The sequence below is a fragment of the Hyla sarda genome, chromosome 13 (genome assembly GCF_029499605.1).
Source record: "Hyla sarda isolate aHylSar1 chromosome 13, aHylSar1.hap1, whole genome shotgun sequence".
NCBI classification, from domain to species: domain Eukaryota; kingdom Metazoa; phylum Chordata; class Amphibia; order Anura; family Hylidae; genus Hyla; species Hyla sarda.
The window spans coordinates 15,788,257-15,816,256 of record NC_079201.1 but is presented as its reverse complement, the minus strand read 5'-3'; the positions used below and the strand labels follow the sequence as shown (position 1 = coordinate 15,816,256).

General features: G+C 40.8%; 1 protein-coding gene across 1 annotated transcript in view; it reads right to left on the bottom strand.

Moving 5' to 3' along the window:
- BLCAP (BLCAP apoptosis inducing factor) overlaps positions 1-28,000 on the bottom strand; it is a 95,916-nt gene that overhangs the window by 13,366 nt on the left and 54,550 nt on the right. Inside the window, 2 exon segments of the mRNA XM_056549750.1 lie at positions 19,173-19,422; positions 27,640-27,750. The gene's annotated coding sequence lies outside the window, so the exon portion shown is untranslated.

The window sequence follows — 28,000 nt, the reverse complement described above, 5'->3', positions numbered from 1 at the left end:
AGACCCCTGAAATGTGTTATAATACACAGAGACCCCTGAGATGTGTTATAATACACAGAGACCCCTGAAATGTGTTATAATACACAGAGACCCCTGAAATGTGTTAAAATACACAGAGACCCCTGAAATGTGTTATAATACACAGAGACCCCAGAAATGTGTTATAATACACAGAGACCCCCCTGAAATGTGTTATAATACACAGAGACCCCTGAAATGTGTTATAATACACAGAGACCCCTGAAATGTGTTATAATACACAGAGACCCCAGAAATGTGTTATAATACACAGAGACCCCAGAAATGTGTTATAATACACAGAGACCCCTGAAATGTGTTATAATACACAGAGACCCATGAAATGTATTATAATACAGAGACTCCTGAAATGTGTTATAATACACAGAGACCCCTGAAATGTGTTATAATACACAGAGACCCCAGAAATGTGTTATAATACACATAGACCCCTGAAATGTGTTATAATACACAGAGACCCCTGAAATGTGTTATAATACACAGAGACCCAAGAAATGTGTTATAATACACAAAGACCCCTGAAATGTGTTATAATACACAGAGACCCCTGAAATGTGTTATAATACACAGAGACCCCTGAAATGTGTTATAATACACAGAGACCCCTGAAATGTGTTATAATACACAGAGACCCCAGAAATGTGTTATAATACACAGAGACCCCTGAATTGTGTTATAATACACAGAGACCCCCTGAAATGTGTCATAATACACAGAGACCCCTGAAATGTGTTATAATACACAGAGACCCCTGAAATGTGTTATAATACACAGAGACCCCTGAAATGTTATAATACACAGAGACCCCTGAAATGTGTTTTAATACACAGAGACCCCTGAAATGTGTTATAATACACAGAGACCCCTAAAATGTGTTATAATACACAGAGACCCCTGAAATGTGTTATAATACACAGAGACCCCTGAAATGTTATAATACACAGAGACCCCTGAAATGTGTTTTAATACACAGAGACCCCTGAAATGTGTTATAATACACAGAGACCCCTGAAATGTGTTATAATACACAGAGACCCCTGAGATGTGTTATAACACACAGAGACCCCAGAAATGTGTTATAATACACAGAGACCCCTGAGATGTGTTATAATACACAGAGACCCCTGAGATGTGTTATAATACACAGAGACCCCTGAAATGTGTTATAATACACAGAGACCCCTGAGATGTGTTATAATACACAGAGACCCCCTGAAATGTGTTATAATACACATAGACCCCTGAAATGTGTTATAATACACAGAGACCCCTGAAATGTGTTATAATTCACAGAGACCCAGAAATGTATTATAATACACAGAGACCCCTGAAATGTGTTATAATACACAGAGACCCAGAAATGTATTATAATACACAGAGACCCCTGAAATGTGTTATAATACACAGAGACCCCTGAAATGTGTTATAATACACAGAGACCCCTGAAATGTGTTATAATACACAGAGACCCCAGAAATGTGTTATAATACACATAGACCCCTGAAATGTGTTATAATACACAGAGACCCAGAAATGTGTTATAATACACAGAGACCCCTGAAATGTGTTATAATACACAGAGACCCCAGAAATGTGTTATAATACACATAGACCCCTGAAATGTGTTATAATACACAGAGACCCAGAAATGTGTTATAATACACAGAGACCCCTGAAATGTGTTATAATACACAGAGACCCCTGAAATGTGTTATAATACACAGAGACCCCTGAAATGTATTATAATACACAGAGACCCCTGAAATGTGTTATAATACAGAGACCCCTGAAATGTGTTATAATACACAGAGACCCCAGAAATGTGTTATAATACACAGAGACCCCTGAAATGTGTTATAATACACAGAGACCCCTGAAATGTATTATAATACACAGAGACCCCTGAAATGTGTTATAATACACAGAGACCCCTGAAATGTGTTATAATACACAGAGACCCCAGAAATATGTTATAATACACAGAGACCCCTGAAATGTGTTATAATACACAGAGACCCCTGAAATGTGTTATAATACACAGAGACCCCAGAAATGTATTATAATACACAGAGACCCAGAAATGTATTATAATACACAGAGACCCCTGAAATGTGTTATAATACACAGAGACCCCTGAGATGTGTTATAATACACAGAGACCCCTGAAATGTGTTATAATACACAGAGACCCCAGAAATGTATTATAATACACAGAGACCCCTGAAATGTGTTATAATACACAGAGACCCCAGAAATGTGTTATAATACACATAGACCCCTGAAATGTGTTATAATACACAGAGACCCAGAAATGTGTTATAATACACAGAGACCCCTGAAATGTGTTATAATACACAGAGACCCCAGAAATGTGTTATAATACACAGAGACCCCTGAAATGTGTGATAATACACAGAGACCCCAGAAATGTGTTATAATACACAGAGACCCCTGAAATGTGTCATAATACACAGAGATCCCTGAAATGTGTCATAATACACAGAGACCCCTGAAATGTGTTATAATACACAGAGACCCCTGAAATGTGTTATAATACACAGAGACCCCTGAAATGTGTTATAATACACAGAGACCCCTGAAATGTGTTATAATACACAGAGACCCCTGAAATGTGTTATAATACACAGAGACCCCTGAAATGTGTTATAATACACAGAGACCCTTGAAATGTGTTATAATACACAGAGACCCCTGAAATGTGTTATAATACACAGAGACCCCTGAGATGTGTTATAATACACAGAGACCCCTGAAATGTGTTATAATACACAGAGACCCCTGAAATGTGTTATAATACACAGAGACCCCTGAGATGTGTTATAATACAAAGAGACCCCTGAAATGTGTTATAATACAGAGACCCCTGAAATGTGTTATAATACACAGAGACCCCTAAAATGTGTTATAATACACAGAGACCCCTGAGATGTGTTATAATACACAGAGACCTCAGAAATGTGTTATAATACACAGAGACCCCAGAAATGTGTTATAATACAGAGAGACCCCTGAAATGTGTTATAATACACAGAGACCCCTGAAATGTGTTATAATACACAGAGACCCCTGAGATGTGTTATAATACAAAGAGACCCCTGAAATGTGTTATAATACAGAGACCCCTGAAATGTGTTATAATACACAGAGACCCCTAAAATGTGTTATAATACACAGAGACCCCTGAAATGTGTTATAATACACAGAGACTCCAGAAATGTGTTATAATACACAGAGACCCCAGAAATGTGTTATAATACACAGAGACCCCAGAAATGTGTTATAATACTCAGAGACCCCCCTGAAATGTGTTATACTACACAGAGACCCCTGAAATGTGTTATAATACACAGAGACCCCTGAGATGTGTTATAATACACAGAGACCCCTGAGATGTGTTATAATACACAGAGACCCCTGAAATGTGTTATAATACACAGAGACCCCTGAAATGTGTTATAATACACAGAGACCCCAGAAATGTGTTATAATACAGAGACCCCTGAGATGTGTTAAAATACACAAAGACCCCAGAAATGTGTTATAATACACAGAGACCCCTGAAATGTGTTATAATACACAGAGACCCCTGAAATGTATTATAATACACAGAGAACCCTGAAATGTGTTATAATACACAGAGACCCCAGAAATGTGTTATAATACACAGAGACCCCTGAAATGTGTTACAATACACAGAGACCCCAGAAATGTGTTATAATACACAGAGACCCCTGAAATGTGTTATAATACACAGAGACCCCTGAAATGTGTTATAATACACAGAGACCCCAGAAATGTGTTATAATACACAGAGACCCCTGAAATGTGTGATAATACACAGAGACCCCAGAAATGTGTTATAATACTCAGAGACCCCCCTGAAATGTGTTATACTACACAGAGACCCCTGAAATGTGTTATAATACACAGAGACCCCTGAGATGTGTTATAATACACAGAGACCCCTGAGATGTGTTATAATACACAGAGACCCCTGAAATGTGTTATAATACACAGAGACCCCTGAAATGTGTTATAATACACAGAGACCCCAGAAATGTGTTATAATACAGAGACCCCTGAGATGTGTTAAAATACACAAAGACCCCAGAAATGTGTTATAATACACAGAGACCCCTGAAATGTGTTATAATACACAGAGACCCCTGAAATGTATTATAATACACAGAGAACCCTGAAATGTGTTATAATACACAGAGACCCCAGAAATGTGTTATAATACACAGAGACCCCTGAAATGTGTTACAATACACAGAGACCCCAGAAATGTGTTATAATACACAGAGACCCCTGAAATGTGTTATAATACACAGAGACCCCTGAAATGTGTTATAATACACAGAGACCCCAGAAATGTGTTATAATACACAGAGACCCCTGAAATGTGTGATAATACACAGAGACCCCAGAAATGTGTTATAATACACAGAGACCCCTGAAATGTGTCATAATACACAGAGATCCCTGAAATGTGTCATAATACACAGAGACCCCTGAAATGTGTTATAATACACAGAGACCCCTGAAATGTGTTATAATACACAGAGACCCCTGAAATGTGTTATAATACACAGAGACCCCTGAAATGTGTTATAATACACAGAGACCCCTGAAATGTGTTATAATACACAGAGACCCCTGAAATGTGTTATAATACACAGAGACCCTTGAAATGTGTTATAATACACAGAGACCCCTGAAATGTGTTATAATACACAGAGACCCCTGAGATGTGTTATAATACACAGAGACCCCTGAAATGTGTTATAATACACAGAGACCCCTGAAATGTGTTAAAATACACAGAGACCCCTGAAATGTGTTATAATACACAGAGACCCCAGAAATGTGTTATAATACACAGAGACCCCCCTGAAATGTGTTATAATACACAGAGACCCCTGAAATGTGTTATAATACACAGAGACCCCTGAAATGTGTTATAATACACAGAGACCCCAGAAATGTGTTATAATACACAGAGACCCCAGAAATGTGTTATAATACACAGAGACCCCTGAAATGTGTTATAATACACAGAGACCCATGAAATGTATTATAATACAGAGACTCCTGAAATGTGTTATAATACACAGAGACCCCTGAAATGTGTTATAATACACAGAGACCCCAGAAATGTGTTATAATACACATAGACCCCTGAAATGTGTTATAATACACAGAGACCCCTGAAATGTGTTATAATACACAGAGACCCAAGAAATGTGTTATAATACACAAAGACCCCTGAAATGTGTTATAATACACAGAGACCCCTGAAATGTGTTATAATACACAGAGACCCCTGAAATGTGTTATAATACACAGAGACCCCTGAAATGTGTTATAATACACAGAGACCCCAGAAATGTGTTATAATACACAGAGACCCCTGAATTGTGTTATAATACACAGAGACCCCCTGAAATGTGTCATAATACACAGAGACCCCTGAAATGTGCTATAATACACAGAGACCCCTAAAATGTGTTATAATACACAGAGACCCCTGAAATGTGTTATAATACACAGAGACCCCTGAAATGTTATAATACACAGAGACCCCTGAAATGTGTTTTAATACACAGAGACCCCTGAAATGTGTTATAATACACAGAGACCCCTGAAATGTGTTATAATACACAGAGACCCCTGAGATGTGTTATAACACACAGAGACCCCAGAAATGTGTTATAATACACAGAGACCCCTGAGATGTGTTATAATACACAGAGACCCCTGAGATGTGTTATAATACACAGAGACCCCTGAAATGTGTTATAATACACAGAGACCCCTGAGATGTGTTATAATACACAGAGACCCCCTGAAATGTGTTATAATACACATAGACCCCTGAAATGTGTTATAATACACAGAGACCCCTGAAATGTGTTATAATTCACAGAGACCCAGAAATGTATTATAATACACAGAGACCCCTGAAATGTGTTATAATACACAGAGACCCCTGAAATGTGTTATAATACACAGAGACCCCTGAAATGTGTTATAATACACAGAGACCCCAGAAATGTGTTATAATACACATAGACCCCTGAAATGTGTTATAATACACAGAGACCCAGAAATGTGTTATAATACACAGAGACCCCTGAAATGTGTTATAATACACAGAGACCCCAGAAATGTGTTATAATACACATAGACCCCTGAAATGTGTTATAATACACAGAGACCCAGAAATGTGTTATAATACACAGAGACCCCTGAAATGTGTTATAATACACAGAGACCCCTGAAATGTGTTATAATACACAGAGACCCCTGAAATGTATTATAATACACAGAGACCCCTGAAATGTGTTATAATTCACAGAGACCCAGAAATGTATTATAATACACAGAGACCCCTGAAATGTGTTATAATACACAGAGACCCCTGAAATGTGTTATAATACACAGAGACCCCTGAAATGTGTTATAATACAGAGACCCCTGAAATGTGTTATAATACACAGAGACCCCAGAAATGTGTTATAATACACAGAGACCCCAGAAATGTATTATAATACTGAGAGACCCCTGAAATGTATTATAATACACAGAGACCCCTGAAATGTGTTATAATACACAGAGACCCCTGAAATGTGTTATAATACACAGAGACCCCAGAAATATGTTATAATACACAGAGACCCCTGAAATGTGTTATAATACACAGAGACCCCTGAAATGTGTTATAATACACAGAGACCCCAGAAATGTATTATAATACACAGAGACCCAGAAATGTATTATAATACACAGAGACCCCTGAAATGTGTTATAATACACAGAGACCCCTGAGATGTGTTATAATACACAGAGACCCCTGAAATGTGTTATAATACACAGAGACCCCAGAAATGTATTATAATACACAGAGACCCCTGAAATGTGTTATAATACACAGAGACCCCAGAAATGTGTTATAATACACATAGACCCCTGAAATGTGTTATAATACACAGAGACCCAGAAATGTGTTATAATACACAGAGACCCCTGAAATGTGTTATAATACACAGAGACCCCTGAAATGTGTTATAATACACAGAGACCCCTGAAATGTATTATAATACACAGAGACCCCTGAAATGTGTTATAATATACAGAGACCCCAGAAATGTGTTATAATACACAGAGACCCCAGAAATGTGTTATAATACACAGAGACCCCTGAAATGTGTTATAATACACAGAGACCCCTGAAATGTGTTATAATACACAGAGACCCCTGAAATGTGTTATAATACACAGAGACCCCAGAAATGTGTTATAATACACAGAGACCCCTGAGATGTGTTATAATACACAGAGACCCCTGAAATGTGTTATAATACACAGAGACCCCTGAAATGTGTTATAATACACAGACACCCCAGAAATGTGTTATAATACACAGAGACCCCTGAAATGTGTTATAATACACAGAGACCCCTGAAATGTGTTATAATACACAGAGACCCCTGAAATGTGTTATAATACACAGAGACCCCAGAAATGTGTTATAATACACAGAGACCCCAGAAATGTATTATAATACAGAGAGACCCCTGAAATGTATTATAATACACAGAGACCCCTGAAATGTATTATAATACACAGAGACCCCTGAAATGTGTTATAATACACAGAGACCCCTGAAATGTGTTATAATACACAGAGACCCCAGAAATGTGTTATAATACACAGAGACCCCTGAAATGTGTGATAATACACAGAGACCCCAGAAATGTGTTATAATACTCAGAGACCCCCCTGAAATGTGTTATACTACACAGAGACCCCTGAAATGTGTTATAATACACAGAGACCCCTGAGATGTGTTATAATACACAGAGACCCCTGAGATGTGTTATAATACACAGAGACCCCTGAAATGTGTTATAATACACAGAGACCCCTGAAATGTGTTATAATACACAGAGACCCCAGAAATGTGTTATAATACAGAGACCCCTGAGATGTGTTAAAATACACAAAGACCCCAGAAATGTGTTATAATACACAGAGACCCCTGAAATGTGTTATAATACACAGAGACCCCTGAAATGTATTATAATACACAGAGAACCCTGAAATGTGTTATAATACACAGAGACCCCAGAAATGTGTTATAATACACAGAGACCCCTGAAATGTGTTACAATACACAGAGACCCCAGAAATGTGTTATAATACACAGAGACCCCTGAAATGTGTTATAATACACAGAGACCCCTGAAATGTGTTATAATACACAGAGACCCCAGAAATGTGTTATAATACACAGAGACCCCTGAAATGTGTGATAATACACAGAGACCCCAGAAATGTGTTATAATACACAGAGACCCCTGAAATGTGTCATAATACACAGAGATCCCTGAAATGTGTCATAATACACAGAGACCCCTGAAATGTGTTATAATACACAGAGACCCCTGAAATGTGTTATAATACACAGAGACCCCTGAAATGTGTTATAATACACAGAGACCCCTGAAATGTGTTATAATACACAGAGACCCCTGAAATGTGTTATAATACACAGAGACCCCTGAAATGTGTTATAATACACAGAGACCCTTGAAATGTGTTATAATACACAGAGACCCCTGAAATGTGTTATAATACACAGAGACCCCTGAGATGTGTTATAATACACAGAGACCCCTGAAATGTGTTATAATACACAGAGACCCCTGAAATGTGTTAAAATACACAGAGACCCCTGAAATGTGTTATAATACACAGAGACCCCAGAAATGTGTTATAATACACAGAGACCCCCCTGAAATGTGTTATAATACACAGAGACCCCTGAAATGTGTTATAATACACAGAGACCCCTGAAATGTGTTATAATACACAGAGACCCCAGAAATGTGTTATAATACACAGAGACCCCAGAAATGTGTTATAATACACAGAGACCCCTGAAATGTGTTATAATACACAGAGACCCATGAAATGTATTATAATACAGAGACTCCTGAAATGTGTTATAATACACAGAGACCCCTGAAATGTGTTATAATACACAGAGACCCCAGAAATGTGTTATAATACACATAGACCCCTGAAATGTGTTATAATACACAGAGACCCCTGAAATGTGTTATAATACACAGAGACCCCTGAAATGTGTTATAATACACAGAGACCCCTGAAATGTGTTATAATACACAGAGACCCCTGAAATGTGTTATAATACACAGAGACCCCAGAAATGTGTTATAATACACAGAGACCCCTGAATTGTGTTATAATACACAGAGACCCCCTGAAATGTGTCATAATACACAGAGACCCCTGAAATGTGCTATAATACACAGAGACCCCTAAAATGTGTTATAATACACAGAGACCCCTGAAATGTGTTATAATACACAGAGACCCCTGAAATGTTATAATACACAGAGACCCCTGAAATGTGTTTTAATACACAGAGACCCCTGAAATGTGTTATAATACACAGAGACCCCTGAAATGTGTTATAATACACAGAGACCCCTGAGATGTGTTATAACACACAGAGACCCCAGAAATGTGTTATAATACACAGAGACCCCTGAGATGTGTTATAATACACAGAGACCCCTGAGATGTGTTATAATACACAGAGACCCCTGAAATGTGTTATAATACACAGAGACCCCTGAGATGTGTTATAATACACAGAGACCCCCTGAAATGTGTTATAATACACATAGACCCCTGAAATGTGTTATAATACACAGAGACCCCTGAAATGTGTTATAATTCACAGAGACCCAGAAATGTATTATAATACACAGAGACCCAGAAATGTATTATAATACACAGAGACCCCTGAAATGTGTTATAATACACAGAGACCCCTGAAATGTGTTATAATACACAGAGACCCCTGAAATGTGTTATAATACACAGAGACCCCAGAAATGTGTTATAATACACATAGACCCCTGAAATGTGTTATAATACACAGAGACCCAGAAATGTGTTATAATACACAGAGACCCCTGAAATGTGTTATAATACACAGAGACCCCAGAAATGTGTTATAATACACATAGACCCCTGAAATGTGTTATAATACACAGAGACCCAGAAATGTGTTATAATACACAGAGACCCCTGAAATGTGTTATAATACACAGAGACCCCTGAAATGTGTTATAATACACAGAGACCCCTGAAATGTATTATAATACACAGAGACCCCTGAAATGTGTTATAATTCACAGAGACCCAGAAATGTATTATAATACACAGAGACCCCTGAAATGTGTTATAATACACAGAGACCCCTGAAATGTGTTATAATACACAGAGACCCCTGAAATGTGTTATAATACAGAGACCCCTGAAATGTGTTATAATACACAGAGACCCCAGAAATGTGTTATAATACACAGAGACCCCAGAAATGTATTATAATACTGAGAGACCCCTGAAATGTATTATAATACACAGAGACCCCTGAAATGTATTATAATACACAGAGACCCCTGAAATGTGTTATAATACACAGAGACCCCTGAAATGTGTTATAATACACAGAGACCCCAGAAATGTGTTATAATACACAGAGACCCCTGAAATGTGTTATAATACACAGACCCCAGAAATATGTTATAATACACAGAGACCCCTGAAATGTGTTATAATACACAGAGACCCCTGAAATGTGTTATAATACACAGAGACCCCAGAAATGTATTATAATACACAGAGACCCAGAAATGTATTATAATACACAGAGACCCCTGAAATGTGTTATAATACACAGAGACCCCTGAGATGTGTTATAATACACAGAGACCCCTGAAATGTGTTATAATACACAGAGACCCCAGAAATGTATTATAATACACAGAGACCCCTGAAATGTGTTATAATACACAGAGACCCCAGAAATGTGTTATAATACACATAGACCCCTGAAATGTGTTATAATACACAGAGACCCAGAAATGTGTTATAATACACAGAGACCCCTGAAATGTGTTATAATACACAGAGACCCCTGAAATGTGTTATAATACACAGAGACCCCTGAAATGTATTATAATACACAGAGACCCCTGAAATGTGTTATAATATACAGAGACCCCAGAAATGTGTTATAATACACAGAGACCCCAGAAATGTGTTATAATACACAGAGACCCCTGAAATGTGTTATAATACACAGAGACCCCTGAAATGTGTTATAATACACAGAGACCCCTGAAATGTGTTATAATACACAGAGACCCCAGAAATGTGTTATAATACACAGAGACCCCTGAGATGTGTTATAATACACAGAGACCCCTGAAATGTGTTATAATACACAGAGACCCCTGAAATGTGTTATAATACACAGACACCCCAGAAATGTGTTATAATACACAGAGACCCCTGAAATGTGTTATAATACACAGAGACCCCTGAAATGTGTTATAATACACAGAGACCCCTGAAATGTGTTATAATACACAGAGACCCCAGAAATGTGTTATAATACACAGAGACCCCAGAAATGTATTATAATACAGAGAGACCCCTGAAATGTATTATAATACACAGAGACCCCTGAAATGTATTATAATACACAGAGACCCCTGAAATGTGTTATAATACACAGAGACCCCTGAAATGTGTTATAATACAGTGACCCCAGAAATGTGTTATAATACACAGAGACCCCAGAAATGTGTTACAATACACAGAGACCCCCAGAAATGTATTATAATACACAGAGACCCCTGAAATGTGTTATAATACACAGAGACCCCAGAAATGTGTTATAATACACAGAGACCCAGAAATGTGTTATAATACACAGAGACCCCTGAAATGTGTTATAATACACAGAGACCCCTGAAATGTGTTATAATACACAGAGACCCCTGAAATGTGTTATAATACACAGAGACCCCTGAAATGTGTTATAATACACAGAGACCCCTGAGATGTGTTATAATACACAGAGACCCCTGAAATGTGTTATAATACACAGAGACCCCAGAAATGTGTTATAATACACAGAGACCCCTGAAATGTGTTATAATACACAGAGACCCCTGAAATGTGTTATAATACACAGAGACCCCAGAAATGTGTTATAATACACAGAGACCCCAGAAATGTGTTATAATACACAGAGACCCATGAAATGTGTTATAATACACAGAGACCCATGAAATGTATTATAATACACAGAGACCCCAGAAATGTATTATAATACACAGAGACCCCTGAAATGTATTATAATACACAGAGACCCCTGAAATGTATTATAATACACAGAGACCCCTGAAATGTATTATAATACACAGAGACCCCTGAAATGTATAATAATACAAACAGACCCCAGAAATATGTTATAATACACAGAGACCCATGAAATGTGTTATAATACACAGAGACCCATGAAATGTATTATAATACACAGAGACCCCTGAAATGTGTTATAATACACAGAGACCCAGAAATGTATTATAATACACAGAGACCCCTGAAATGTGTTATAATACACAGAGACCCCTGAAATGTGTTATAATACACAGAGACTCCTGAAATGTGTTATAATACACAGAGACCCCTGAGATGTGTTATAATACACAGAGACCCCTGAAATGTGTTATAATACACAGTTACCCCTGAAATGTATTATAATACACAGAGACCCCTGAAATGTGTTATAATACACAGAGACCCCAGAAATGTGTTATAATACACAGAGACCCCTGAAATGTGTTATAATACACAGAGACCCCTGAGATGTGTTATAATACACAGAGACCCCTGAAATGTGTTATAATACACAGAGACCCCTGAAATGTGTTATAATACACAGAGACCCCAGAAATGTGTTATAATACACAGAGACCCCTGAAATGTGTTATAATACACAGAGACCCCTGAGATGTGTTATAATACACATAGACCCCTGAAATGTGTTATAATACACAGAGACCCAGAAATGTGTTATAATACACAGAGACCCCTGAAATGTGTTATAATACACAGAGACCCCTGAAATGTGTTATAATACACAGAGACCCCTGAAATGTATTATAATACACAGAGACCCCTGAAATGTGTTATAATTCACAGAGACCCAGAAATGTATTATAATACACAGAGACCCCTGAAATATGTTATAATACACAGAGACCCCAGAAATGTGTTATAATACACAGAGACCCCTGAAATGTGCTATAATACACAGAGACCCCTGAAATGTATTATAATACACAGAGACCCCTGAAATGTATTATAATACACAGAGACCCCTGAAATGTGTTATAATACACAGAGACCCAGAAATGTATTATAATACACAGAGACCCCTGAAATGTGTTATAATACACAGAGACCCCTGAAATGTGTTATAATACAGAGACCCCTGAAATGTGTTATAATACACAGAGACCCCAGAAATGTGTTATAATACACAGAGACCCCAGAAATGTATTATAATACAGAGAGACCCCTGAAATGTATTATAATACACAGAGACCCCTGAAATGTGTTATAATACACAGAGACCCCTGAAATGTGTTATAATACACAGAGACCCCAGAAATGTATTATAATACACAGAGACCCCTGAAATGTGTTATAATACACAGAGACCCCAGAAATGTGTTATAATACACATAGACCCCTGAAATGTGTTATAATACACAGAGACCCAGAAATGTGTTATAATACACAGAGACCCCTGAAATGTGTTATAATACACAGAGACCCCTGAAATGTGTTATAATACACAGAGACCCCTGAAATGTATTATAATACACAGAGACCCCTGAAATGTGTTATAATACACAGAGACCCCAGAAATGTGTTATAATACACAGAGACCCCAGAAATGTGTTATAATACACAGAGACCCCTGAAATGTGTTATAATACACAGAGACCCCTGAAATGTGTTATAATACACAGAGACCCCAGAAATGTATTATAATACAGAGAGACCCCTGAAATGTGTTATAATACACAGAGACCCCAGAAATGTGTTATAATACACAGAGACCCCTGAGATGTGTTATAATACACAGAGACCCCTGAAATGTGTTATAATACACAGAGACCCCTGAAATGTGTTATAATACACAGACACCCCAGAAATGTGTTATAATACACAGAGACCCTTGAAATGTGTTATAATACACAGAGACCCCTGAAATGTGTTATAATACACAGAGACCCCTGAAATGTGTTATAATACACAGAGACCCCAGAAATGTGTTATAATACACAGAGACCCCAGAAATGTATTATAATACAGAGAGACCCCTGAAATGTATTATAATACACAGAGACCCCTGAAATGTATTATAATACACAGAGACCCCTGAAATGTGTTATAATACACAGAGACCCCTGAAATGTGTTATAATACAGTGACCCCAGAAATGTATTATAATACACAGAGACCCAGAAATGTGTTATAATACACAGAGACCCCAGAAATGTGTTATAATACACAGAGACCCAGAAATGTGTTATAATACACAGAGACCCCTGAAATGTGTTATAATACACAGAGACCCCTGAAATGTGTTATAATACACAGAGACCCCTGAAATGTGTTATAATACACAGAGACCCCTGAAATGTGTTATAATACACAGAGACCCCTGAAATGTGTTATAATACACAGAGACCCCTGAGATGTGTTATAATACACAGAGACCCCTGAAATGTGTTATAATACACAGAGACCCCAGAAATGTATTATAATACACAGAGACCCATGAAATGTATTATAATACACAGAGACCCCAGAAATGTATTATAATACACAGAGACCCCTGAAATGTATTATAATACACAGAGACCCCTGAAATGTATTATAATACACAGAGACCCCTGAAATGTATTATAATACACAGAGACCCCTGAAATGTATAATAATACAAACAGACCCCAGAAATATGTTATAATACACAGAGACCCATGAAATGTGTTATAATACACAGAGACCCATGAAATGTATTATAATACACAGAGACCCCTGAAATGTGTTATAATACACAGAGACCCAGAAATGTATTATAATACACAGAGACCCCTGAAATGTGTTATAATACACAGAGACCCCTGAAAGGTGTTATAATACACAGAGACTCCTGAAATGTGTTATAATACACAGAGACCCCTGAGATGTGTTATAATACACAGAGACCCCTGAAATGTGTTATAATACACAGTTACCCCTGAAATGTATTATAATACACAGAGACCCCTGAAATGTGTTATAATACACAGAGACCCCAGAAATGTGTTATAATACACAGAGACCCCTGAAATGTGTTATAATACACAGAGACCCCTGAGATGTGTTATAATACACAGAGACCCCTGAAATGTGTTATAATACACAGAGACCCCTGAAATGTGTTATAATACACAGAGACCCCAGAAATGTGTTATAATACACAGAGACCCCTGAAATGTGTTATAATACACAGAGACCCCTGAAATGTGTTACAATACACAGAGACCCCAGAAATGTGTTATAATACACAGAGACCCCTGAAATGTGTTATAATACGGTGGCGCTTATATAATGACGTCTATCAATATGTGATCAATCGGATTCCATTTCCGGCTGATCAGATGAAGTTGCCCGCTCATTGTTTGCCCAGGCACCGTACATACGGATGCTGCTTCCTCTTCTGCACGGAAGGTTCCATAGATGGCGGTATTGGTTTAGCCACCTGGAAGCGCTGGAGGCTCGTTAACGTCACAACCATGCCCCCTCAATGCAAGTCTATGGGAGGGGGCGTGACGGCCGTCACGCCCCCTCCCATAGACTTGCATTGAGGGGGTGTAGCCGTGGCGTCACGGACCACCGCCCCGAAGTTTGCTCCGTGCACCGGATGTCTGGGGTGCTGCGTGACCCCCACGATCAGACATCTTATCCCCTATCCTATGGATAGAGGATAAGATGTCTAGGGCCGAGTACCCCTTTAAGCCCTTCTGGCGTTGTCTTCTGTTTCATTCAGCTCTTTTTTTTTTCCAGAGCAGAACGAACCCTGAAACGGGTCGGAACAATGACACTTCTGGGTTTCTCCGGCCCTTATTCACTTTAATGGGGTCCGTCGGGGATCCAATAGTTTAACGGAGAAAAAATAATTACTGCGTGAACTATTATTTTCTCTACTAAACTCCTGATGTTCTGACGGAATTGCAGACGGAACTCCTAATAGTGGAGTCCGACGGTGATGTGAACGAGGCCTTACTCTAATATTACAATCCCTTCCATACATCATCATTACATGTACACATATGTATCTGGCCTTCATAGCCTCTTTCTACTAGGACCTCACAGCAAACAAATAATGTTGTACCAAATTCTTCCATTGGTGCTGGCCAAATCCCACCATGTGTTTTGATATAAATCCCACCATGAAGCTCACCTAACACCTCCTAACAGCACAAAGTACCTCTCCAGCAGCATCAAACAAATACCACAGTGCAACACAAAATACCTTTCCAGCAGTGCCAAACAAGTACCACAGTGCAACACAAAATACCTCTCCAGCAGTGCCAAACAAGTACCACAGTGCAACACAAAATACCTCTTCAGCAGTGCCAAACAAATACCACAGTGCAACACATAATATCTCTCCAGCAGTGCCAAACAAGTACCACAGTGCAACACAAAATACCTCTCCAGCAGTGCCAAACAAGTACCACAGTGCAACACATATTTCTCCAGCAGTGCCAAACAAGTACCACAGTGCAACACAAAATACCTCTCCAGCAGTGCGAAACAAGTACAATAGTGCAACACAAAATACCTCTGTCACACCTTGCGCTCCGGCCACTTCCCCTGGCCGTGAGCGCACTGTCCCCCTCTCTCCTGCTGCCGGCGGGGCTGGGATTCGCATTGCGGGACACGCCCGCATGCGTGTCCCAGCCCGTCACTTACCATGCTCCTCTGCTGCTTATTCCTCTGCCTCTCAGCTCCAGCGCGTGCGTCCCTGTCTCCTGACACTATTCTATAAGTCCCTGCACCTCCCACTCTTCCCTGCGGGATCTTCAGTGCCATTTGCCTGAGATTAAGCGTTCCATACTGTCTGTTTGCCTTGCCCGTGTTCTGACCATTCCGCTACGTTATTTGACTACACACCTTTGCCGCCTGTCTTGACCTTCTGCTAAGTCCGACTACGCCTCTGCCTCGTCCTACTGTACTTCAACTCGCCCACTTACCTGAGTGGTTGAGTCATATCGGGGGTAGCAACCTGGGTGTCGCCTGCCGCAGCAAATCCATCCTGCCTTGCGGTGGGCTCTGGTGAACGCTCCAGCAGCGCCAAACAAGTACCACAGTGCAAAGCAAAATCTCTGCAGCAGTACATAACAGATACCACAGTACAAAACAAAATACCTCTTAAGCAGCATGATAAAAATACCACAATGCAGCACAAAACACCCCTCCAGCAGTGCCAAACAAATAGCACAGTTCAACACAAAATCTCTGCAACAGCACAAAACAAATACCACAGTGCAGCGCAAAAAACCTCTCCAGTAGCATCAAACAAATACCATAGTGCAGCAGAAAACATCTCTCCAGCGGCACTAAACAATACTGTGCAGCACACAATACATTTCTAGCAGCGCCAAATACCACAGTGCAGCAGAGAATACCTCTCTAGCAGTGCCAAACAAACATCACAGCACAACATAGCTTTCCAGTCATGGAGCACCACTGCTAGTAGTTTTGTGCCAATTTTAACCCCTCATCCAATAGCAGATGTACTGTCCCCATTCCCACCACACAGTTATACTGTGTGCATTCCATTTTTTCCTCCACTGGCAAAAGTAATGTCCTCCATCCACCCCTTTTCCACCAACAGCAGCAGTGACTTTCTAATCCCTTCTCAGCTGTGCTCTGCTTTTTGGCAGCAGCATTTTATCCATCCATTATCCGCCAAACCGCCCTTTTCAGCCTGTTCCCACAGGAGATGCTGGAGGTGAGAGAGAACTAAAAGGAGGGACATAGAAGACTGCATTCAGAGCCTGTGACGTGACATCAAAGCTTACAAGGAAGACAGAACAGCTGATAAAGAAAAGCAGTGTGGCTATCAACATTATATTAGTATTTGCTTTATTATACTTTTGACAACATACACAAGTTTTTTCAGTGGACAATCACTTTAAATGTTCAGTGCTCAGATTTTGCCTTCTCACTAACCTTTAGAAAAAAATCCATCCTTACATTTTACTCACTGTCAATATTTATGCACCATTGCTCAATTGCAATAGAACGCTTGGCGTCTGGTCCTGGTCCAGGATGCGCCAAAAAGTGTGTGTCTCTGCATTGTCCATAAAAGTAAGTGGAGGAAAATTCTACCCAATTTGCCATGGTACATCCCTGTGAAGATCTTTGTCAGAAGCTCAATAAATCAATTTTACAACTTAAAGGGGTACTCCTTCCCTAGACATCTTATCCCCTACCCAAAGGATAAGGGATAAGATGTCTGATTGCGGGGGGTCTTGCCACTGGGAACACCCGCCATCTCTCTGCAGCACCCAGCGCTCATATAGAACGTTAGGTGCGGGAGGCGGGAGTCATGCCATCATGGCCACGCCCCTCACGCCGTCACGTCATGCCCCTTCAATGCAAGTCATTGCCCCTCCCATAGACTAGCACTGAAAGGGCATCAAGTGACGGCAAGAGGGGAGTGGCCATGACGGCATGACCCCTGCCGCCCCCACCCAGGGTTAGGAACAAAATTTTCCGCCGCTGGGGGAGCAGAGTACCCCTTTAAGTTCAGTAAACCTCTACAGTTGTTCTTAGAAACCCAGGTAGAAGTATTTTTCCTGAGCTTTGTGTAAGGGGAACAGCTTAGTTGAAATAGGTGATTTTGGGGTTTACAGAAACACGTAACACTTTGGGGACTACTACCCTTAAAGCGTACCTGTCAGATCACTAAATAATACTGCTTCTATATGTTCCTCACTAGGTCATACAGATCCTTTTCATGACTTTTTATGTGTCTAGCTTCTGTATTTGTCTCAAATCCCTCTGTTCTGCTGCTCACTCATTCTGACATCTACTGCTCAGGAAGGGGCGTGTCCAAGGCAAGCACTGAGCCCACCCTCACTTACCATGTGTTAAAGTTCTCCCTGAGTCTGCTGTGCTGTGCTGGGTATCTTCATCCAATCACTGCAGGCTGCTCTGTAACCCCTTCCTCTCTGTTTTCATGCTGCAGTCTGATAGGAAAGGAGTGAGCACAGAGGAGTGCTGGTCCTGCCATTACTTCCTAGACTTTGTCTCAGCCTGTGGTTCAGTTGGGAAAAAGATGATGCTGCAGCCGGACAGGACTACGTTCCAGATGGTATGGGGACCCCTAGTGGTCTTTTTTTTTTTATAAGCCACGATTTCATAAAAAAAAAAAGAAAAAAAAAAAAGTATATTAGAAGGGTTAATAGGTTAATGTTTTGCCAAGATGTACAACGTATAAAAAAGTTTTTGAATCTGACCGTGCCCAATGAAGAAGTCCAGTGCTAAGAAATGTATCCCCTATCTGCAGGATAAGGGATAAATGTCTGTTCGCGGGTAGTCCGACCACTGGGTGGGACCCCCCACGATCTCCTGTACGGGGCCCTGGCTTGGCCTGGCTAGAGCGCGTTTTATACCCAGCAGGTCAACTGGTAAAAACACGCCCCCTCCATTCATTTCTATGGGAGAGGCGGAGACACAGTGTTCCTATGTCTCCGCTTCTTCCATAGAGATGAATGGAGGGGCCGTGTTTGTACAAGCTGAGTGTGAGTCGAGGCCCGTACAGGAGCTCATGGGGGTCCCAGCGGTCGGACCCCTCGCAATCAGATATTAAGGGATAAATTTTGTAGCACTGGTCTTTTTCTTTACTCTCTTAGGTCACCACATCTTCTTACACGACACTTGGGTTCCTGCTAGTTAAAGGGGTACTCCGCTGCTCAGCGTTTGGAACAAACTGTTCCAAATGTTGGAGCTGGCGCCGGGAGCTCATGACGTTATAGCCCCGCCCCCTCAATGCAAGTCTATGGGAGGGGGCGTGACGGCTGTCACGCCCCCTCCCATAGACTCGCATTAAGGGGGCTGGGACGTGACATCGTGAGGGGGCGGGGCAATGACGTCACGAGCTCCCGGCGCCGGCTCCAGCATTCTGAACAGTTTGTTTCAAACGCTGAGCAGCGGAGTACCCCTTTAAGTCCCTTTTTTCATGTCTAGAATGGACATAGGTGAAGGGGAGGAGTATATAACTATGCCCACCAGGTGGCGCCCAAAACAAACCTGCGCCGAGGCGTCCATGACCTTAGGCTGGACCATGATTGGCACCACGCACAATAGGACGCCATCTCTTTTGTCACATACGACTTATCACGTATCAGCATGCTACATTGTTTTTTGTTTTTTTAAAGACGTTTTCGCGATTGATTCTTTATCTTTCGCTTTCTGTGCTTAATGTTGTGTAAGTGCGGATCCGCTTTGCTGCCACGCTGAACTTGCTCTTGCCCTACTTCTTAGTAATAAATGAAGCCTGTGAGTTAGATTTTAATGTCTTTCTCTTTCACTTTGAAGTAAACTCCACCGGCTTTTGATAATTCCTTTTTTTGTACCGTGTTCTCACTGGGAGTAAATTGGTTAGTGTGTTTACTTAAATTGCTTTACAAGTCATCAATTTTAGTACTGTGCCTTTTTGTTAAGACGTCTATGTGTTGAATTGATGACATTCTTTGAATTGCCTGCTGTTGTGCGCGTCTTTATGACTATGATTATATACAGTATGGAGACGGACTGCATTACCATCACTATTTCTTCTAGGCTAATTGGAAAATTTGTTAGAAATGCAGCATTGTTTGATATCTCTAGATCGTGGTTTCTTTTTGTTGTTGTTGTTTTTTTTTTTTTTTTTTTATTACCGTTAATTGACCAATAAAATACAAGTTCAGGACCAAGCGGCCTCAATTATAACAACGAGTAATTACAATTCCTTACAATTATGGCCGTGCCCATTGTCCAGCTTGTAATCTTTTGTGGTAGGGACTTTGTAATGTCTTAGGAAACCTCATTAAAAATACCTCTGCATTTCATTAGCCCGGATGTGTTCAGTCATTGGGTGGCATATATATATAGTGTATTACCCCTGGCACTGCCCCAGATGTTGGTTGTGGCATGCCCTAAGGCTGTGATGTCCATCAGCTGTTGCCAAACTACAACTTTGTTACCCAGAAGGTAAAAGTATCCCCTTTGTGCCCCAGAAGGTAATAGTATCCCAATTGTTCCCCAGAAGGTAATAGTATCCCCTTTGTTCCCCCAGAAGGTAATAGTATCCCCTTTGTGCCCCAGAAGGTAATAGTATCCCCTTTGTTCCCCCAGAAGGTAATAGTATCCCCTTTGTGCCCCAGAAGGTAATAGTATCCCCTTTGTTCTCCAGAAGGTAATAGAATCCTCTTTGTTCCCCAGAAGGTAATAGTATCCCCTTTGTGCCCCAGAAGGTAATAGTATCCCCTTTGTGTCCCAGAAGGTAAAAGTATCCCCTTTGTGCCCCAGAAGGTAATAGTATCCCCTTTGTGCCCCAGAATGTAATAGTATCCCCTTTGTGCCCCAGAAGGTAATAGTATCCCCTTTGTTCCCCAGAAAGTAACAGTATCCCCTTTGTTCTCCAGAAGGTAATAGAATCCTCTTTGTGCCCCAGAAGGTAATAGTATCCGCTTTGTGCCCCAGAAGGTAATAGTATCCCCTTTGTGCCCCAGAAGGTAATAGTATCCGCTTTGTGCCCCAGAAGGTAATAGTATCCCCTTTGAGCCCCAGAAGGTAATAGTATCCCCTTTGTTCTCCAGAAGGTAATAGAATCCTCTTTGTTCCCCAGAAGGTAATAGTATCCCCTTTGTTCCCCAGAAGATAATAGTATCCCCTTTGTGCCCCAGAAGGTAATAGTATCCCCTTTGTGCCCCAGAGGGAAATAGTATCCCCTTTTTTGCCTCAGAATGTAATAGTATCCCCTTTGTGCCCCAGAAGGTAATAGTATCCCCTTTGTGCCCCAGAAGGTAATAGTATCCCCTTTGTGTTACAGAAGGTAATAGTATCCCCTCTGTTCCCCAGAAGGTAATAGTATCCCCTTTGTGTTACAGAAGGTAATAGTATCCCCTCTGTTCCCCAGAAGGTAATAGTATCCCCTCTGTTCCCCAGAAGGTAATAGTATCCCCTTTGTGCCCCAGAACGTAATAGTATCCCCTTTGTGTTACAGAAGGTAATAGTATCCCCTTTGTTCCCCCAGAAGGTAATAGTATCCCCTTTGTGCCCCAGAAGGTAATAGTATCCCCTTTGTGTTACAGAAGGTAATAGTATCCCCTTTGTGCCCCAGAACGTAATAGTATCCCCTTTGTGCCCCAGAACGTAATAGTATCCCCTTTGTGTTACAGAAGGTAATAGTATCCCCTTTGTTCCCCCAGAAGGTAATAGTATCCCCTTTGTGCCCCAGAAGGTAATAGTATCCCCTTTGTGCCCCGGAAGGTAATAGTATCCCTTTTGTGCCCCAGAAGGTAATAGTATCCCCTTTGTTTCCCAGAAGGTAATAGTATCCCCTTTGTGCCCCAGAAGGTAATAGTATCCCCTTTGTTTCCCAGAAGGTAATAGTATCCCCTTTGTGTTACAGAAGGTAATAGTATCCCCTCTGTTCCCCAGAAGGTAATAGTATCCCCTTTGTGTTACAGAAGGTAATAGTATCCCCTCTGTTCCCCAGAAGGTAATAGTATCCCCTTTGTGCCCCAGAACGTAATAGTATCCCCTTTGTGTTACAGAAGGTAATAGTATCCCCTTTGTTCCCCCAGAAGGTAATAGTATCCCCTTTGTGCCCCAGAAGGTAATAGTATCCCCTTTGTGCCCCAGAAGGTAATAGTATCCCCTTTGTGTTACAGAAGGTAATAGTATCCCCTTTGTGCCCCAGAAGGTAATAGTATCCCCTTTGTGCCCCAGAACGTAATAGTATCCCCTTTGTGTTACAGAAGGTAATAGTATCCCCTTTGTTCCCCCAGAAGATAATAGTATCCCCTTTGTGCCCCAAAAGGTAATAGTATCCCCTTTGTGCCCCGGAAGGTAATAGTATCCCCTTTGTGCCCCAGAAGGTAATAGTATCCCCTTTGTTTCCCAGAAGGTAATAGTATCCCCTTTGTGCCCCAGAAGGTAATAGTATCCCCTTTGTGCCCCAGAAGGTAATAGTATCCCCTTTGTTTCCCAGAAGGTAATAGTATCCCCTTTGTGCCCCAGAAGGTAATAGTATCCCCTTTGTGCCCTCACAAGATAAGTGTGTCATTCACTTGCCCCGCTTTGTGTTTCTCTCATAGTAATAACTCAAATATAATATGCTATCACAAGGTAATATTTTCCCTACTGTGTCCCCCAGAAGGTTATAGTGCCACCTGTGTTCCTCACAAGGAACCCCTATGAGATAATAAGTGCCTCCTCTATGCCCCATAAGGTAATAGTGCCTAATACCCCCTTAATATAACAGTGCCTCCTTCTTGCTTTACAAAGATTCAACTAGGTAATAGTGCCCCTTTTGTACCCCCCACTAGGTAATTGTGCTCTCTCAGTGCCACCAGAAGGTAATAGTGCCCCCTTTCCTGCCCCCTAGAAGGTATTAAAGGAGTTATCCAGTCTAAAAAGAAGCGATAGTAGACAACCCCCTTCATGCATTTCTATGGGAGAGCCAGAGATACAGCATTTATGTATCTATCCTGGGGATAGGGGATACATTTTTTAAGAGTGGACTACTCTTCTGTGTGTACTCACTTTGTAATAATGCCCCTATGTGCCCCCACAAAGTAACAATGCTCCCTCTGTACTATTCACTAAGTAATATTCTCTCTTTGTGTCTCCAGAAACTGAAAGCTCTCCTTTCGTGGCCCCCACTAAATAATAATGCCCTCTTGTGCCACTTTGCACTTCAATGGGAGCTGCAGTAACCCAGTATATCACTACACCGAGGATGGGGCTGTCTGCTTCAGGTCTGTCTAATAGCTAATTGATGGGGGGGGGGTACCCCTTTAAAGGGGTACTCCGCTATTCAGCGTTTGGAACAAACTGTTTAGAATGCTGGAGCCGGCGCCGGGAGCTTGTGACATCATAGCCCTCCCGTTGATGTCACGCCCCGCCCCATCAATGCAAGTCCATGGGAGGGGGCGTGTCACGCCCCCTCCCATAGACTTGCATTGAGGGGGCGGACGTGACGTGATGAGGGGGCGGGGCTATGACGTCACAAGCTCCCGACGCCGGCTCCAGCTTTCAGAACAGTTTGTTCCAAACGCCGAGCAGCGGAGTACCCCTTTAAGGGTGTCCCTGTGACTGATGGGGCCTTTTGCAGTGCATACTGTTAGGAGGGCAACCTACCACCTATATCTCCAGGGGGAGGGGTGATTTGTAGTTGAGAAATATTGGAGAGGGTAAAAATCCAATCTTGGTAAACAAGCAAATATTTAAAAAAAACGGAATTTCCTTAGAATGTAATTTGCGCATGTGCCAGCAGAGGTCATTATCGCCCCGTCAGCATCGCCCTGCAGCAATAGATTCCAGCAGCAATGCCAACCATATTAATATGTATTTAACACCCACAGTATTCATTTTCTAGTGCCTGGTTCATGTGCATAACTAAAGCTTAATGCTTGGAAAAGTTATACCCTCTATTCGGGACGGTGCAGATTGGCACTACCATTTATAGCTGTATGTAATTGGATAGCAGGCATCTGAGCTGTAGAAACGATGTTATGCTGGCAACACAGGCCAATAGCAGGAGTGGTGGAAATTTCCCCATATAAATATTAATATATATATATATATATATATATATATATATATATATATAGTATATAGGCAATTCTAATGAGTGATAGGAAAGCAGTGGTAGAATTATTATGCTCATTGGTACATGTAATGGGCAGATTGGCACCAGTCCTTCCTGGCAGATGTACATAGACATGCTAATGCTGTGATGACTGTACCGGAGATGAACCAGCAATGCAGATGAGATGAAGGGACTGGCAATGCCAACTGTGCAGGTGATCTGGTTGGCAATAACGCAATATGTATTTCCAGCTTCACAGGATATGAAGAGATTTTCTGCTGGATGCATATGGTACCACCATCTACATCTACGTTTTTTTTTGGACCCAAATCACGCACATAGCCTACATTTCTTTTATTCCAGCACAGCTGTGGGCACCTTTCAGTGCTTCATGTGTCAGAGAGGAAGGTCAGTTCAAAGCTCTGACTTTCTGTGAAATAGAGGATGACAATATCTACTAGATTCCTTCCCTGCCCTCTCCATCTGCTATCTCTATGGGATCAGGATGTAGATAGCAGTTATACACCTCCCCTCCAACTCTATCTGTATACTGCTGCTATCTCTATGGGATCAGGATATATAATAGTTATATACCTCCTCCTCCAGCTCTATCTGTGTACTGCTGCTATCTCTATGGGATCAGGATATATAGTAGTTATACACCTCCTCTACCAGCTCTATCTGTATACTGCTGCTGCTATCTCTATGGGATCAGGATATATAGTAGTTATACACCTCTCCTCCAGCTCTATCTGTATACTGCTGCTATCTCTATGGGATCAGGATATATAGTAGTTATACACCTCTCCTCCAGCTCTATCTGTATACTGCTGCTATCTCTATGGGATCAGGATATATAGTAGTTATACACCTCCTCTACCAGCTCTATCTGTATACTGCTGTTAACTCTAGTGGATCAGGATATATAGTAGTTATACACCTCCCCCTCCAGCTCTATCTGTATACTGCTGCTATCTCTATGGGATCAGGATATATAGTAGTTATACACCTCCCCCCAGCTCTACCTGTATACTGCTGCTATCTCTATGGGATCAGGATATATAGTAGTTATACACCTCCTCTACCAGCTCTATCTGTATACTGCTGCTGCTATCTCTATGGGATCAGGATATATAGTAGTAAAACACCTCTCCTCCAGCTCTATCTGTATACTGCTGCTATCTCTATGGGATCAGGATATATAGTAGTTATACACCACCCCCTCCAGCTCTGTCTGTATACTGCTGCTATCTCTATGGGATCAGGATATATAGTAGTTATACACCTCTCCTCCAGCTCTATCTGTATACTGCTGCTATCTCTATGGGATCAGGATATATAGTAGTTATACACCTCTCCTCCAGCTCTATCTGTATACTGCTGCTATCTCTATGGGATCAGGATATATAGTAGTTATACACCTCCTCTACCAGCTCTATCTGTATACTGCTGTTAACTCTAGTGGATCAGGATATATAGTAGTTATACACCTCCCCCTCCAGCTCTATCTGTATACTGCTGCTATCTCTATGGGATCAGGATATATAGTAGTTATACACCTCCCCCCAGCTCTACCTGTATACTGCTGCTATCTCTATGGGATCAGGATATATAGTAGTTATACACCTCCTCTACCAGCTCTATCTGTATACTGCTGCTGCTATCTCTATGGGATCAGGATATATAGTAGTAAAACACCTCTCCTCCAGCTCTATCTGTATACTGCTGCTATCTCTATGGGATCAGGATATATAGTAGTTATACACCACCCCCTCCAGCTCTGTCTGTATACTGCTGCTATCTCTATGGGATCAGGATATATAGTAGTTATACACCTCTCCTCCAGCTCTATCTGTATACTGCTGCTATCTCTATGGGATCAGGATATATAGTAGTTATACACCTCCTCTACCAGCTCTATCTGTATACTGCTGCTGCTATCTCTATGGGATCAGGATATATAGTAGTTATACACCTCTCCTCCAGCTCTATCTGTATACTGCTGCTATCTCTATGGGATCAGGATATATAGTAGTTATACACCTCCTCTACCAGCTCTATCTGTATACTGCTGTTAACTCTAGTGGATCAGGATATATAGTAGTTATACACCTCCCCCTCCAGCTCTATCTGTATACTGCTGCTATCTCTATGGGATCAGGATATATAGTAGTTATACACCTCCCCTCCAGCTCTATCTGTATACTGCTGCTATCTCTATGGGATCAGGATATATAGTAGTTATACACCTCCTCTACCAGCTCTATCTGTATACTGCTGCTGCTATCTCTATGGGATCAGGATATATAGTAGTTATACACCTCTCCTCCAGCTCTATCTGTATACTGCTGTTATCTCTAGTGGATCAGGATATATGGTAGTTATACACCTCCCCTCCAGCTCTATCAGTATACTGCTGCTATCTCTATGGGATCAGGATATATAGTAGTTATACACCTCCCCTCCAGCTCTATCTGTATACTGCTGCTATCTCTATGGGATCAGGATATATAGTAGTTATACACCTCCCCCTCCAGCTCTATCTTTATACTGCTGCTATCTCTATGGGATCAGGATATATAGTAGTTATACACCTCCCCCTCCAGCTCTATCTTTATACTGCTGCTATCTCTATAGGATCAGGATATATAGTAGTTATACACCTCCCCCTCCAGCTCTATCTGTATACTGCTGTTAACTCTAGTGGATCAGGATATATAGTAGTTATACACCTCCTCTACCAGATTTACCTGTATACTGCTATTATCTGTATGGGGTCAGGATATATACAGCATTTATACAGCTCTCCTGAGGCACACATTGCATTTCCTGCTGCAGTTTTTCTGTTTCCGCCATAATCACTGCAAAAAAGATATTTTACCACAATTATGCAATTCATGAAAAAACTTTGTAACATTTACTGCTCTTTTGGAAAATCACAGCAGAAACAGCCCAAATGCAGTATTAAAAAAAAAAAAAAAAAAAACATGTGAAAATGCAGTAAACATTAAACATGTGAACACCGCCTGAAGATTTCAGATGTTCATAAAACACCTCAATTGTAATTGATTACTTTTCCCTCATGGCAATATTTCCCTAAAAAACACACTA